This window comes from Candoia aspera, chromosome 2 (genome assembly GCF_035149785.1).
Source record: "Candoia aspera isolate rCanAsp1 chromosome 2, rCanAsp1.hap2, whole genome shotgun sequence".
In the NCBI taxonomy this organism is placed as follows: domain Eukaryota; kingdom Metazoa; phylum Chordata; class Lepidosauria; order Squamata; family Boidae; genus Candoia; species Candoia aspera.
The window spans coordinates 69965517-69979151 of NC_086154.1; the positions used below are offsets into that span (position 1 = coordinate 69965517).

At 40.6% G+C, this 13635-nt stretch overlaps 1 long non-coding RNA gene across 2 annotated transcripts; it reads right to left on the minus strand.

Annotated features, from left to right (window-relative positions):
• Window positions 1-2087: 2087 nt before the first annotated feature.
• On the minus strand, window positions 2088-13437 carry LOC134489464 (uncharacterized). 2 transcript variants are annotated; one of them, XR_010067125.1, is made up of 3 exons: window positions 13238-13437; window positions 9909-11775; window positions 2088-4227 (listed from the first exon to the last, which is right to left on the minus strand). It is a non-coding gene; the product is annotated as an uncharacterized LOC134489464 (long non-coding RNA). The 2 variants fall into 2 exon arrangements; XR_010067124.1 differs by lacking the exon at window positions 13238-13437 and having other exon boundaries at window positions 9909-10008; window positions 11715-11963.
• Window positions 13438-13635: the final 198 nt, after the last annotated feature.

Consider the following 13635-nt stretch of genomic DNA (forward strand, 5'->3'; position numbering starts at 1 on the left):
CTAAAATTGGAGGTGCAATTTTGTTTTCTCTCTGAAGACAAATACAAACAAAGAAAAAATTAGCACTGAGGATGTTACCTAGTCGGGTAATGGAACAACTGCAAGCAAACAACCAAGCTCAGAGGGCACCAAGGACTCCACAAACAAAAAACTGGAAGTACAATAGATATGGTAAAAGTGCTAGCCCCATATGAAATGCAGACTATCCAAATCTCAGGTTAGAGAAAATCTCCCTAGGTTAAACTTCATTGATCTGGGACAAGAGAGAGAGGGAGAGGAAGAGGGAGAGGGAGAGAGAGAGAGAGAGGTTAAACTTCATATACTTAACTATGCGGTTTTCTTGGGGGCAATGTGGAAGTAGTTTGTCATTAACTCTGTCTCTCTGCATTTGTGTGTGTGTATGTTTTAATTTCTCGGTCTAGTCTCTAGCCCTGGTATTCATTGCAGTTCTCTCCTACAAGTGCTAACCACACTTAAGTCTGCTTACCTTCTGACCTCAGACAAGATGGGCCAAGCACCATCACCTGCTAAGACAGAAATGCCTCATCCCAAAGACACAAAAATAGCCAGATTAGATAAAAGTGCATCCAGAGCTAGCAGGGTAGACCTTAATTATTTGTTTACAAATTCGTGTGGTACCCTTATATCATACCAATTTGTCCTGGCACTCAACTTGAGAATGAATAGAGAATTATTATTTCATTGTAGTGCAATAGTTGATCAGCAATTGTGTTTTATATTTAGAAGCGTTTCGTAGCTGACATGCTACGATATGTAATCAGCTGATACGAACTGACGGAGGAGATGTATTGGTAATACAGCTTTACAGCTTCAGAACTTCTATTAGTTTAAATTTTAACAGGTCTCAATTACCACATGCACACAGGGATCAAAGATTTATATTTGGAGGTAATCAAAATTCAAACAGAAAATATGAAGATTAAATTGTTGCCTGCATATATTTGATTCAGCTCTGCATAGAAGATGTAAAGAATGTGCTGCAGGCTGGAAACAACCAATCACCTCCTTCTGTAGGGAAACTGAATCCAGATAAGCACTGTATTCTGGAACTTCTCACCACTTCTAGGGAGATAGTAGCAATGTTCTGCGGTTGGACCCCATTTAATATATTGTTTGGCCAACAACACCAGGACTGGTGTGAAAGTAAACCTACTTTGTCTAAGCAAATGAATTAATATCACTTCTACATCTTGCTTTTGAGTTTGGGGGAGCGCTCCACTCTATTTCAAAAGAAATGAAGCATACTTAACATCTTTGGGTCTTTCTTCTTCCTTTAGAACAGATTGAATACAGATGGCGACAGATCATTTTAGAATAGTGTTTTTTCAAGTTCATAGGATATGCTATTCATAGAGCCATCTAGTGTTATATTTCAAAATAGTTCACATATATTTACTCCAGTCGACCAGGTGTTAGATGTAATTTTTATTGTATATCAGCATTTATATCCGTCTTTTTTGCTTTATACATGAGACTCAAAGCACTCAATGATAAATAACAGAATAAAATAGATAATTAGATGGGAAGAAATTGCAAACATCTATTATAACTCAGCCATATCAGAAATAATCAGAATCCAAACAAATAATCAGAGAACATAAGACATGCTTTTTTAAAAAAAAAACTGCCTTCACAGATATTTGAAAAATTAACAGATGAAAACAAATTGAGCTTCCAAGGAAGGATTTCTGCTCACATATCCTTACCTGGATAAGGAATCACACAAACAAGGGTCTGAGTGTAGGTCTGCTTAATGAAAAGAGTTTTATCAATTCCAATAGTAACTGGGTAATCTAAAGCTTCCAAATTTAAGAAACGATTTTTCAACCCCTCCAAATTTTGCAATGCAGTTAATTCAAAGTACTGTGTATTTTAGGCCAAAATACACTAATCCAGGGGTTCGCAAACTTGTGAATTTGTGCAATTCTCCCTCCACTATAAAACTAATAATAATTTTATTGGCACTGAGGCTGGGCAAGAAGTAAATATACATTTTAATCTATTTCTCAAATAAAACAAGGCTAGAACTTTTTGTTTGGGTTTTTTTTTTTTTGGAGTGCCTTCAAGTCAGTCTTGAGTCCTAACAACTGCCTGGAAAAGTCCACACAGCTTTCTTGACAACATTTTTAAAAGTGGTTTGCCATTGCCTCGTTCTTAGGGCTGAGAGAGATGGGCTGGCCCAAGGTCACCCAGCTGGCTTTGTACCTAAAGCGAGGCTAGAACTCACAATCATCAGTTTACTAGCCTGGTGCCTTCAAGGACTACACCAAACTGGGTCTCACTAGAGCCTTATGTTATAAAATAAAACTGTTTCACTGGAAAAAAACAAAGAAATCACATTTCAACCATATTTATTAAATAGGAGCTTGATTATTTTTGCAGTGCAGTTAGAAGGCAGAACACTGTTCCATTCACTTAGCAAAAAGCCCCCCCTTTCTTTATGGTGTGCAGTTATTTTTACTCACCAAAGTCAGGACTATTTTTTTAATCTGGTCACCAGACATAACACTGCTCCTTGGCTCAACTCAGCTTCTCTTAAACTGCTCTTAAATTCCTGCTGTTTGCAAAACAACAGGCAGGCTGTAAACTGTTTTTCGCACTCTCTCTCAATGCAGCTACACTGAGCTCTCTCTCATTTCTAACCTGGTGCTTGATGCTTTTAAACTTCTTCCCCACCCTTGTAATTCCACCCTCAGTGCACTTTCACAGCCCTTCCTCCCTTTCCCTCAGTTTGTAATTCCCTCTGCAGAGAGAGAAACAGATCAGATGGTCAGAGGTTTGCATACTCCTCCTTTGAAAGACAAAGGTAAATTAAAAAAAAAAAACCAGCAACACAGACAGACTTGAAACAGAGCTCTGGAAACATTGCTTTGTATTCATCATATTTTTGCATCAAACTGGGCAAGCTCACGGATGAGCCCATGTTAAGAATCACTGCATTAATCTACATGCAGTTGGAGAGAAATGAGAAAAGCTATTTCAAAGGGCGCATATTTGAATTCTTGTGGTGATTTTCAAAAGAAATGTGCCGATTCATAAGCAATGGAGACAGGATGAGCCCATGTGAAATTGTTATGGACCATCAATAATCTGATCATCATCCTGAAATATGTGTGGTGCTCTAGCGAGTGATAAAAGGGGGAGGAAAGAGAAGGAATAGCTCTAAAGCTAAAGTGGTTTCTAATTTTGCCTTTTTCCATGAAAAATATTTGATTTTAGCTGTTTAAAAAGTGTTCTGTTTCGGTCACAAGTCTGATTACTCCTTGTTTAGGTTGGCACTTGAAAATATGAAAGCAGCAAATTTGTCTATCATTCAGGCATGCTTACTGAGAGCCATGACTGGCTGCAGCTTCCTACTGAAGTGACAATTCTAGATTTCCCTCTGCATCAGGTATGAAGTGACATAATTAATTTCTGGTTCAGATGCCCATATTTATGCATGCCTAATGGCTACTGAAATAGATGACTATAGGAGCACACGACTCGGCAGAGGATCACAGCCAAAGAGAACATATTCATCTTAATGTTTTGCAAATCCCCCTCATTGCACAAAGACAATTTGGCCAGAGTCTCACACAGAGGAAAATACATTGCCTAGAACAAGAAGCCAAGATTTTAATAGGAATCAAGGGGCCATTATATGCAAGCAAGCAGGCAAGCAAACAAACAAATGTTGAGCTAATATGCTAGCTCAGTTGCTCTTAGGCAGCAGTGCTGAAATTAGGTGGTTGTTGAGTTATTCAACTGGCTTACCATGATACTGCAGATCCAATTACAAACCTGAAGCAGTGTTATTTCTCTGTGATATCTTGCATGGATGGCTGATTAAATCCAAGGACTTTTAAGGCTTTCAAAACTTGTGTTCCTATTGTGCTTTCAGAATGGCTGACTGTTCTGCCTCCCTTTATATTCTGTGCCTGTCCCACTCTTGACGTCAGCAGGCGTTTTTCAGGCATTGTCTCTTTTTAGCTTTTATGGCCTTTGTTGTTCATATTTTATATATGCCAGCAATTTTACTCACATCTGAAATGCTGCACACATGGAAGGAGGGAGGGAGGAAGTGGAGGGAAGGCTAGCAAACAAGCCCCAAACAATAATTACTTCCACTTTTTGAAGTGAATCCAGTGCTGCTGCTTCAAGCCTATCTATGTATGATGGAGTTTGGAGGCTGCCTCTTCTCTGAGGGCATTCTCATGCCCGAAGCATCTTGAAATGTAAGAAGGTGAAAGAAGCAGATAGATTGCCAAAGTCACTGCTGCAGTATGAAGATGTCAAGAATTGCTAATTCCCACCATCCATGTCCTTCAGCAAAGGATCGTTACCTTGTCGTGGTGCTGGAGCTTGAGCACCTCAATGATGCCATGAGCTAAACCGTGAAGGGCCACCCAAGACGGGAAGGTCATGACAGAGAGGTCAGACTAAATGCGATCCCTGGGGAAGGTAATGGCAACCCACCTCAGTATTCTTGCCGTGAAAACTAAATGGATCAGTACAACCAGAGATATGTCGGTATACCATCGGAAGATGAGACCCCCAGGTCGGAAGATGGTCAAAATGCTACTGGGGGGGAACAGAGGATGAGCTCAACTAGCCCCAGACGTGATGACGCAGCTAGCTCAAAGCCGAAAGGACGGCTAGCGGCCGACGGTGCTGGTGGTGAACGGCGAATCCGATGTTCTAAGGATCAACACACCATCGGAACCTGGAATGTAAGATCTATGAGCCAGGGCAAATTGGATGTGGTTATTGGTGAGATGTCAAGATTAAAGATAGACATTCTGGGCGTCAGTGAACTGAAATGGACTGGAATGGGCCACTTCACATCAAATGACCACCAGATCTACTACTGCGGACAAGAGGACCACAGAAGAAATGGAGTAGCCTTCATAATTAATAGTAAAGTGGCTAAAGCAGTGCTTGGATACAACCCAAAAAACGACAGAATGATCTCAATTCGAATTCAGGGCAAGCCATCTAACATCACAGTGATCCAAATATACGCCCCAACCACAAATGCTGAAGAAGCTGAAGTAGAGCAGTTCTATGAGGATCTGCAGCACCTACTGGACAACATGCCTAAAAGAGATGTTATTTTCATCACAGGAGACTGGAATGCTAAGGTGGGCAGTCAAATGACACCTCGAATTACAGGTAAGTATGGCCTGGGAGAACAAAACGAAGCAGGACACAGGCTGATAGAATTTTGCCAAGACAATTCACTCTGCATAACAAACACTCTCTTCCAACAACCTAAGAGACGGCTTTATACATGGACTTCACCAGATGGACAACACCGAAATCAGATTGATTACATCCTTTTCAGCCAAAGGTGGCGGATATCTGTACAGTCGGTAAAAACAAGGCCTGGAGCTGACTGTAGTTCAGATCACGAACTTCTTCTTGCACAATTTAGGATCAGACTAAAGAGATTAGGGAAGACCCACAGATCAGCTAGATATGAGCTCACTAATATTCCTAAGGAATATGCAGTGGAGGTGAAGAATAGATTTAAGGGACTGGACTTAGTAGATAGGGTCCCGGAAGAACTCTGGACAGAAGTTGGCAGCATTGTTCAGGAGGTGGCAACAAAATACATCCCAAAGAAAGAGAAAACCAAGAAGGCAAAATGGCTGTCTGCTGAGACACTAGAAGTAGCCCAAGAAAGAAGGAAAGCAAAAGGCAACAGTGATAGGGGGAGATATGCCCAATTAAATGCAAAATTCCAGAGGTTAGCCAGAAGAGATAAGGAATTATTTTTAAACAAGCAATGCGCAGAAGTGGAAGAAGACAATAGAATAGGAAGGACAAGAGACCTCTTCCAGAAAATTAGAAACATTGGAGGTAAATTCCAGGCCAAAATGGGTATGATCAAAAACAAAGATGGCAAGGACCTAACAGAAGAAGAAGAGATCAAGAAAAGGTGGCAAGAATATACAGAAAACCTGTATAGGAAGGATAACAATATCGGGGATAGCTTTGACGGTGTGGTCGGTGAGCTAGAGCCAGACATCCTGAAGAGTGAGGTTGAGTGGGCCTTAAGAAGCATTGCTAATAACAAGGCAACAGGAGACGACGGCATCCCAGCTGAACTGTTCAAAATCTTGCAAGATGATGCTGTCAAGGTAATGCATGCTATATGCCAGCAAATTTGGAAAACACAAGAATGGCCATCAGACTGGAAAAAATCAACTTATATCCCCATACCAAAAAAGGGAAACACTAAAGAATGTTCAAACTATCGAACAGTGGCACTCATTTCACATGCCAGTAAGGTAATGCTCAAGATCCTGCAAGGTAGACTTCAGCAGTTCATGGAGCGAGAATTGCCAGATGTACAAGCTGGGTTTAGAAAAGGCAGAGGAACTAGAGACCAAATTGCCAATATCCGCTGGATAATGGAAAAAGCCAGGGAGTTTCAGAAAAACATCTATTTCTGTTTTATTGACTATTCTAACATCTATTTCTGTTTTATTGACTGTGTGGACCATAACAAATTGTGGCAAGTTCTTAGTGGTATGGGGATACCAAGTCATCTTGTATGCCTCCTGAAGAATCTGTATAACGACCAAGTAGCAACAGTAAGAACAGACCACGGAACAACAGACTGGTTTAAGATTGGGAAAGGAGTACGGCAGGGCTGTATACTCTCACCCTACCTATTCAACTTGTATGCAGAACACATCATGCGACAAGCTGGCCTTGAGGAATCCAAGGCTGGAGTTAAAATCTCTGGAAGAAACATTAACAATCTCAGATATGCAGATGATACCACTTTGATGGCTGAAAGTGAAGAGGAACTGAGGAGCCTTATGATGAAGGTGAAAGAAGAAAGTGCAAAAGCTGGCTTGCAGCTAAACCTCAAAAAAACCAAGATTATGGCAACCAGCTTGATTGATAACTGGCAAATAGAGGGAGAAAATGTAGAAGCAGTGAAAGACTTTGTATTCCTAGGTGCAAAGATTACTGCAGATGCTGACTGCAGTCAGGAAATCAGAAGACGCTTAATCCTTGGAAGAAGAGCAATGACAAATCTCGATAAAATAGTTAAGAGCAGAGACATCACACTGACAACAAAGGCCCGCATAGTTAAAGCAATGGTGTTCCCTGTAGTAACATATGGCTGCGAGAGCTGGACCATAAGGAAGGTTGAACGAAGGAAGATCGATGCTTTTGAACTGTGGTGTTGGAGGAAAATTCTGAGAGTGCCTTGGACTGCAAGAAGATCCAACCAGTCCATCCTCCAGGAAATAAAGCCAGACTGCTCACTTGAGGGAATGATATTAAAGGCAAAACTGAAATACTTTGGCCACATAATGAGAAGACAGGACACCCTGGAGAAGATGCTGATGCTGGGGAGAGTGGAAGGCAAAAGGAAGAGGGGCCGACCAAGGGCAAAATGGATGGATGATATTCTAGAGGTGACGGACTCGTCCCTGGGGGAGCTGGGGGTGTTGACGACCGACAGGAAGCTCTGGCGTGGGCTGGTCCATGAAGTCACGAAGAGTCGGAAGCGACTAAACGAATAAACAACAAACCATCCATGTCCACAGGCCCTAACTTCCCCACCTCACAATCACACCAATTATCCATAATTCAGTCTGATCATCCTTGGCTGACATGGCCACTAGCTATGGTAGCTGTGGATAATGGGATTTATATTTCACCATGTTTGGGGAAGACCTTTCCACGTAGGAGAGGTCTACCAATATTGTCACTCTTGACTTTTGCTACTGCTAGGTCTCTGAACAAGACTATAGTGAACTTAACCCCTATAGTTCAGGATATGTATCATTCTAACAGTAGACATCTACTTTTTATTATTATTCAAATGTTGTTACTTACATGCACCATCATTCCCCTCCTCTATGAATGGGACTTTGCCTCACTGTCTTCTGCCATCCCCACTTCATTTTCCAGCTGTAGATGAAATCTGACCCTTTGCTGTCGAAAGCCCCATGGGTATCACCTGTGAGGTGCTGCAAGCTCCTTTTGCATGGGCCAAATTGACAGGCTGAAGTCATATTGAATGTTGGAGTTTTCATTCTGACTATGAGTACTGGAGTCCCAGCCAGACTGTTCAATGATGTGAGATGCTGGAGCTGCTGCTAAGCAACATCTGAAAGGTTCCAATTTCCCCCTACCTGCTTCTATCTTCCTGCCCCCTCCAACCCCCAGCAGCCAGCATGCTGCTGGAACATGCTTGACTCTCAATAACTGTTTAACTCTAGGGTCACATGCACACTTCGACTTTTTGGTTCAAGCCTTATGATCTCTCTCCCTTATGCATAGATGGTGGCATTTTGGTGACCTACAAAGTGGCACCAGGCCCTGAACATCAGGAATAAAGGGAATGGCATTTATATCTGGATACTGCTGAACATAAACTGTACTCTGTGCCAAATCAGCAATGAGCTGCACTTTAATGTCCTTCACTTGGGGCTCAGCTGTATGCAAAGCCTGTAAGCTACTGCTGGTTTATATACTTGGCATGTGAGTGGACTATCCAGGGTTCCTGGTCACTGTATGTGGATTGATTCTGGAGCAGAAGCAAAGCAGGCACACTTGTCAACTGAACAGTAGTGCCTGAAGTTGACATAACCCTGATAGCAATTGATTAGGTGGCCCAGCGATTCTAGATTAACATTGATCATCTATCCTCTCCACCCCCAAGCTGAAGCTTGGAGCACTGATTTGCAATTGGAGGCGGGGAGGGGTTCTTACTGCTTAGAAAACATGATTGACATGCCAGACTTTACATGAGAAGCTTGGAAACTTTACATGGTACTAGTCCACACCTATAAAATGCAAAATGACCACCACCTAGCTACAATTATTTGGCTTACGAATCATTAGGCACTGACAAGTCCATTGCAATGGTGTGTTGCAGCAAACCAGCTTGCAGGTTCTCCATTGAGGCAGCAGCTCAGTGTGGGTAACAGGAGATTTAGGCCCTCAAGCCACCATGCTGGATTTATAGCTTCCTTGGGAGTTCAAGAAGGTATATTTAGTACCCCTCCAATTTGACCTTTGTGATAAGTCCTCTGTGCTGGTAACTGTGCCAGCTTGAGACAGTGGGTACCCAAGACACCATCTCCATCAGCTTCCATGGCTAAGTGTAGATTTGAACCTGGATCTTTCTGGTCCTAATACATTCCTAGTCCATATCATGGTCTCCTGGTACTGCCCTCTCTTTCTGTCTTTTGTTTTATGTCTCTCTGGAAGCACTAGGACATAAAGCTAAACCCTTGATTAGCATGATGGGAACAAGCCTGGGACCCCAGTGTGCCTATATGAAGAAGAGAGAGGAAGTATTGTTTCAATTTTCAGCTAACATTAGTCTCCTGTCATGTCTGAATTGAGCACTGCAGCTAATTTTAGTTTATCTGACTAAGCCAAGATTATGTATCATAGTGTGAAGACAAAGAGCGACAACATGGTTCTATGAAAGATTAGGGAATAGGTGAGGCTGGAATATAGGGATTTCACCAATGGATTGGGCCAAAAACATCAGTCCATCTTGTCCAGTGTGTCAGCTCAGGTGGTATGTACACATAACATGCTCAGTCAGACATGGGCAAGCTGAGGTCTCATGTGACTCCCTAATCCCCAGTTATAGGCCATATAACCACCTCTAATCACAGTTGCCATCAATAGTAATTTTTTCCACATTTCTAAGATGAGAAGACACAATAACTGTAGGGTAAGCCTTAAAATAGGCATAACATAGATAAACAAAAAGAAAACGTATTCACTCAAAAGTGTGTGTGGGGGGGGGGGGTGGAAACCAGAAAATCCTGAACTTGCCCACAGGTATAACACAAGAGCCAGTGTGGTGTAGTGGTTAAAAATGTTGATCTAGGCCTTGAGAAATAAAATTTCAAGTCTACCTTTGGGTCAATCACACTCTCTCAACTTAATCAATCTCACAGTATTTCTCATCTGAGGATAAAAATAAAGAAGATTCCCCATGTAAACTGCCTTGAGCTCCTGGAGGAGAGGAGAAAGAATAGTTTATTACAGTCATATAACAACACAGAGCTCTTAGAGGAAGGATAGAATATAAATCTAACGAATAAATAATTCTGGCCTGGCCATTGTCACCTTAAGCCCTCTCCAAATACGTGAAGTGCAGCCACCAGCCACCAATGGCTTTCCTATCTCTCTGGCAAGGCATTGCTTAACAGAATTTACTACATAATCCATAATAGTCTGGGTATACACAATTAATTAAAACATCATGTGGCCTGGTGGATTGAGTTTAGCATGTTGCATGAAGACAGATGCAAACAGTAGTGCTTTGGGGTTTCAGACCGGAGGTTTTTTTAATCCCTATCTGGAGATACAGAAATTACTGTGCCACTGGATGACAGTTACATTAGATGAATGATGTTACAGCTGAGGAAAAAAAAATGCTCATAGCTCATCTGGTATGTAGCTTAAAATGGCCAATTAGTATTTAAATAAAACCTTCAAAAGATCTACTGTATAAAATTGGATGGATGGCACAAAGTCATGACTCCAATGACCTGGACCTCTGGAATTGTTAAACCAGATTGTCTTTACATACCATGGAGGAGAGTGGAGACGAGCAGAAGAATGGTGCTAATGTCCTATGTAGGACAGTCATTTGTTAGCCCTAAAGTGGAACACTGACAGGTGATTGCATATATCTTGTTGAACAGTGAGCATGTGGATTAATTCCTGAGTAATATGGTGTTCCCTGAGTAAATATGAGATCTAAGTTTGAATCCAACTTTGTTGGAAGATCTAGACTTGGTCCTTTGTTAGGTGATCAAGATGTGCAGGCCAGTTAGATAAGGAAGCTTTATGTAAGAAAAGGCCTGGAACCAAGTAGACCTAACCCAATGTTTTTAATAATTAAGGATTTATTGGGGTTACACTGAAAGCTGAAACTAACAGGCAATGTTACAGAATTCTCTATTCTGGGCCTCATCTGTAATCAGCAACTCTTGGGCTTGTTTGTTTCTTTTTATTTCTTTGGATTAGCACTATTATTTTTAGAAATGTCAAATGAAAATCCTTAAGTGTAAAAAGAAAGTGGAATTAATATGGTGTCTCATGAGTGCTAGTTGCAAAAAATAGATTCTATGGCTAGCAGGCAGGAAATGAAAGTAAACAGACAGGCACGATGTAACTATCAGAGCTTCCAATACAGAATATAGTACATCTTTGTATAGCTGTGGTAAGTCTATGACTGCATAAAGGGGGACCCATGGAAGGTATTCTAAATTTAGAGCTGTCTGTTCATAGGAATCATAATTTTAAACCTTTAATCCAAAGGAGCTTTGGCACTTGAATATCTCAAGCCCTTCCTTTGAAGAGTTCAGATTGGTATATGCGGTGTATGTCCCCCCCCACTGCCCTTTATCATCATCATCTGCTAAGAGGAAGAATATTACTTTTAACATTTAATCACAGCCGTTCTTGAACAAACTATTTTACTCTGCTTTTCAGTTAGATTGTAACATCTGTTTCCCCTTCACCGTATTTTTACAGAATCATTTTACAAATACTGAAAAATCCAAGAAATAAGGTCCATTACAAACTATAATGAAAAGTAAGTCAACCAATCTCAACCAAAATCATATTCTTTTGAACTTATAGCAGGCTTGAATGTTTATTTGCCCAACTAAATGAAATAGTTCAAGTTGCTAGCTTTTTCAAATAGAGACCTTCTGGCTGACTTGATATTGTCTCCATGTTCTTCAAAACAACAGCTGCCTCTAGTGTTAACTGCATATAATTACAATTAGAAAAATCTTACATTTAAGGAAAGCAGAACTGAAAATGAATATATGATGATGACTATTTGTAATAAATAAGTCAGTAAGGTTCCATCACATTTTATTTTAGAAGTGCATACAGCTGCCCAACTTTACAATGACTCTTTATAATGTAATGGGTGATTTAGACTAATTTAGCAGAACTGAGCAAAGTAGATAGATACTTTGGAACTGTGGTGTTGGAGGAAAATTCTGAGAGTGCCTTGGACTGCAAGAAGATCAAACCAGTCCATACTCCAGGAAATAAAGCCAGACTGCTCACTTGAGGGAATGATATTAAAGGCAAAACTGAAATACTTTGGCCACATAATGAGAAGACAGGACACCCTGGAGAAGATGCTGATGCTGGGGAGAGTGGAAGGCAAAAGGAAGAGGGGCCGACCAAGGGCAAGATGGATGGATGATATTCTAGAGGTGATGGATTCGACCTTGGGGGAGCTGGGGGTGGTGACAACCGACAGGAAGCTCTAGCGTGGGCTGGTCCATGAAGTCATAAAGAGTTGGAAGCGACTGAACAAATAAACAAGAAGCTGAACATAAGCCCCACAAAAATCAATAAAATTCAAATACTTAAGACTCTTCCAATATATTATGTGTATACCAAAGATATACACGAATGCTTTATAGAGATATTTTTCTTGTTTTTAATGGTTTTATATGGTTAACGTTGCTCTAATCCCACTAAATTTTCTTTTCATTGTGCATGAGTTGTGAATTTTCCCTATTATATGGCACAAGACCGAACAGCATTTCCTTCTGTTATACATAGGGTTGCTATGAGTTGTAAACGATTCGACAGCAACTGACAAGTATTACACATTCCTTCCACTGGCTTGTTTGGAACTGTCAACTATTATCTAATTGTCCCCTCTTGAATTGCATTATATGAACAAACAGTATGAATGGAATGAAAGCAGATATACTTGTATACATTCAGGGATAAGCCCATCCTTGGATAAGCCAACCCTCGAATTTTTAACCAAAATACCATGAAAAATGGGCCACCCGCAGATAAGTCAATTGTGAAACAAACTGTGAAAATTAAAACTTATATGAAGTTTGAGGGTCAGCTTATCTGCAGTTGGCACATTTTTCATGGTATTTTGGTTAAAAATTTGATGGTTGGCTTATCCACACATGGGCTTATCCATGAGTATATATGGTAGTTTATTTTGATAAAGATTCCTTCACTGAACTACCTTCCTCTTTGTGCTGATTGTGCTCCATCTTGTTTTAGAAACTGGGATATTAGGAACTGCAAATAACTAGGACCTTTCTGAATATTATGTAGTGCTTTGCAAATTTAAGCTAAGGGCTATTATGAATGAAAAAATAATGGAGGTAGGGCGAAGCCAGGGCAAGATTTTGCTAAAGAAACAAGTCTTAAAGAAAGAACCCATGAAATATTTCACCTGAGAACTGCATGGAGAGGCTGCCCAAAGCGTAAGATTACAAGGGCTTTCAAAACTGGAATAAGAAGACAAGGAGGCAACTGTGTGCTCATCAGTGATCAATATTCAGACTCAACACAGAAGTACTATATAAGAAATGAGTAAATGAATGGGAAGCTTAAGGCAGAGAAACAGCATAGTGACTTGAGGTTTTGCTGTGATCCCTGAGAATGATTTTCTGCAGTTATAATGGAAATTTTAGTTCAATATGTCTGGAAGACATCAGACAGATGAACACTGTATCATGATATTGGAACACTAGATAAATCAGAATGTTGGTGCTGCTATAGTTTCTAATTTTTTGCAGCTCTTTTGATACTGGGAGACTTGTCTATTGTTTTAATTAAAATTCAGGCAAG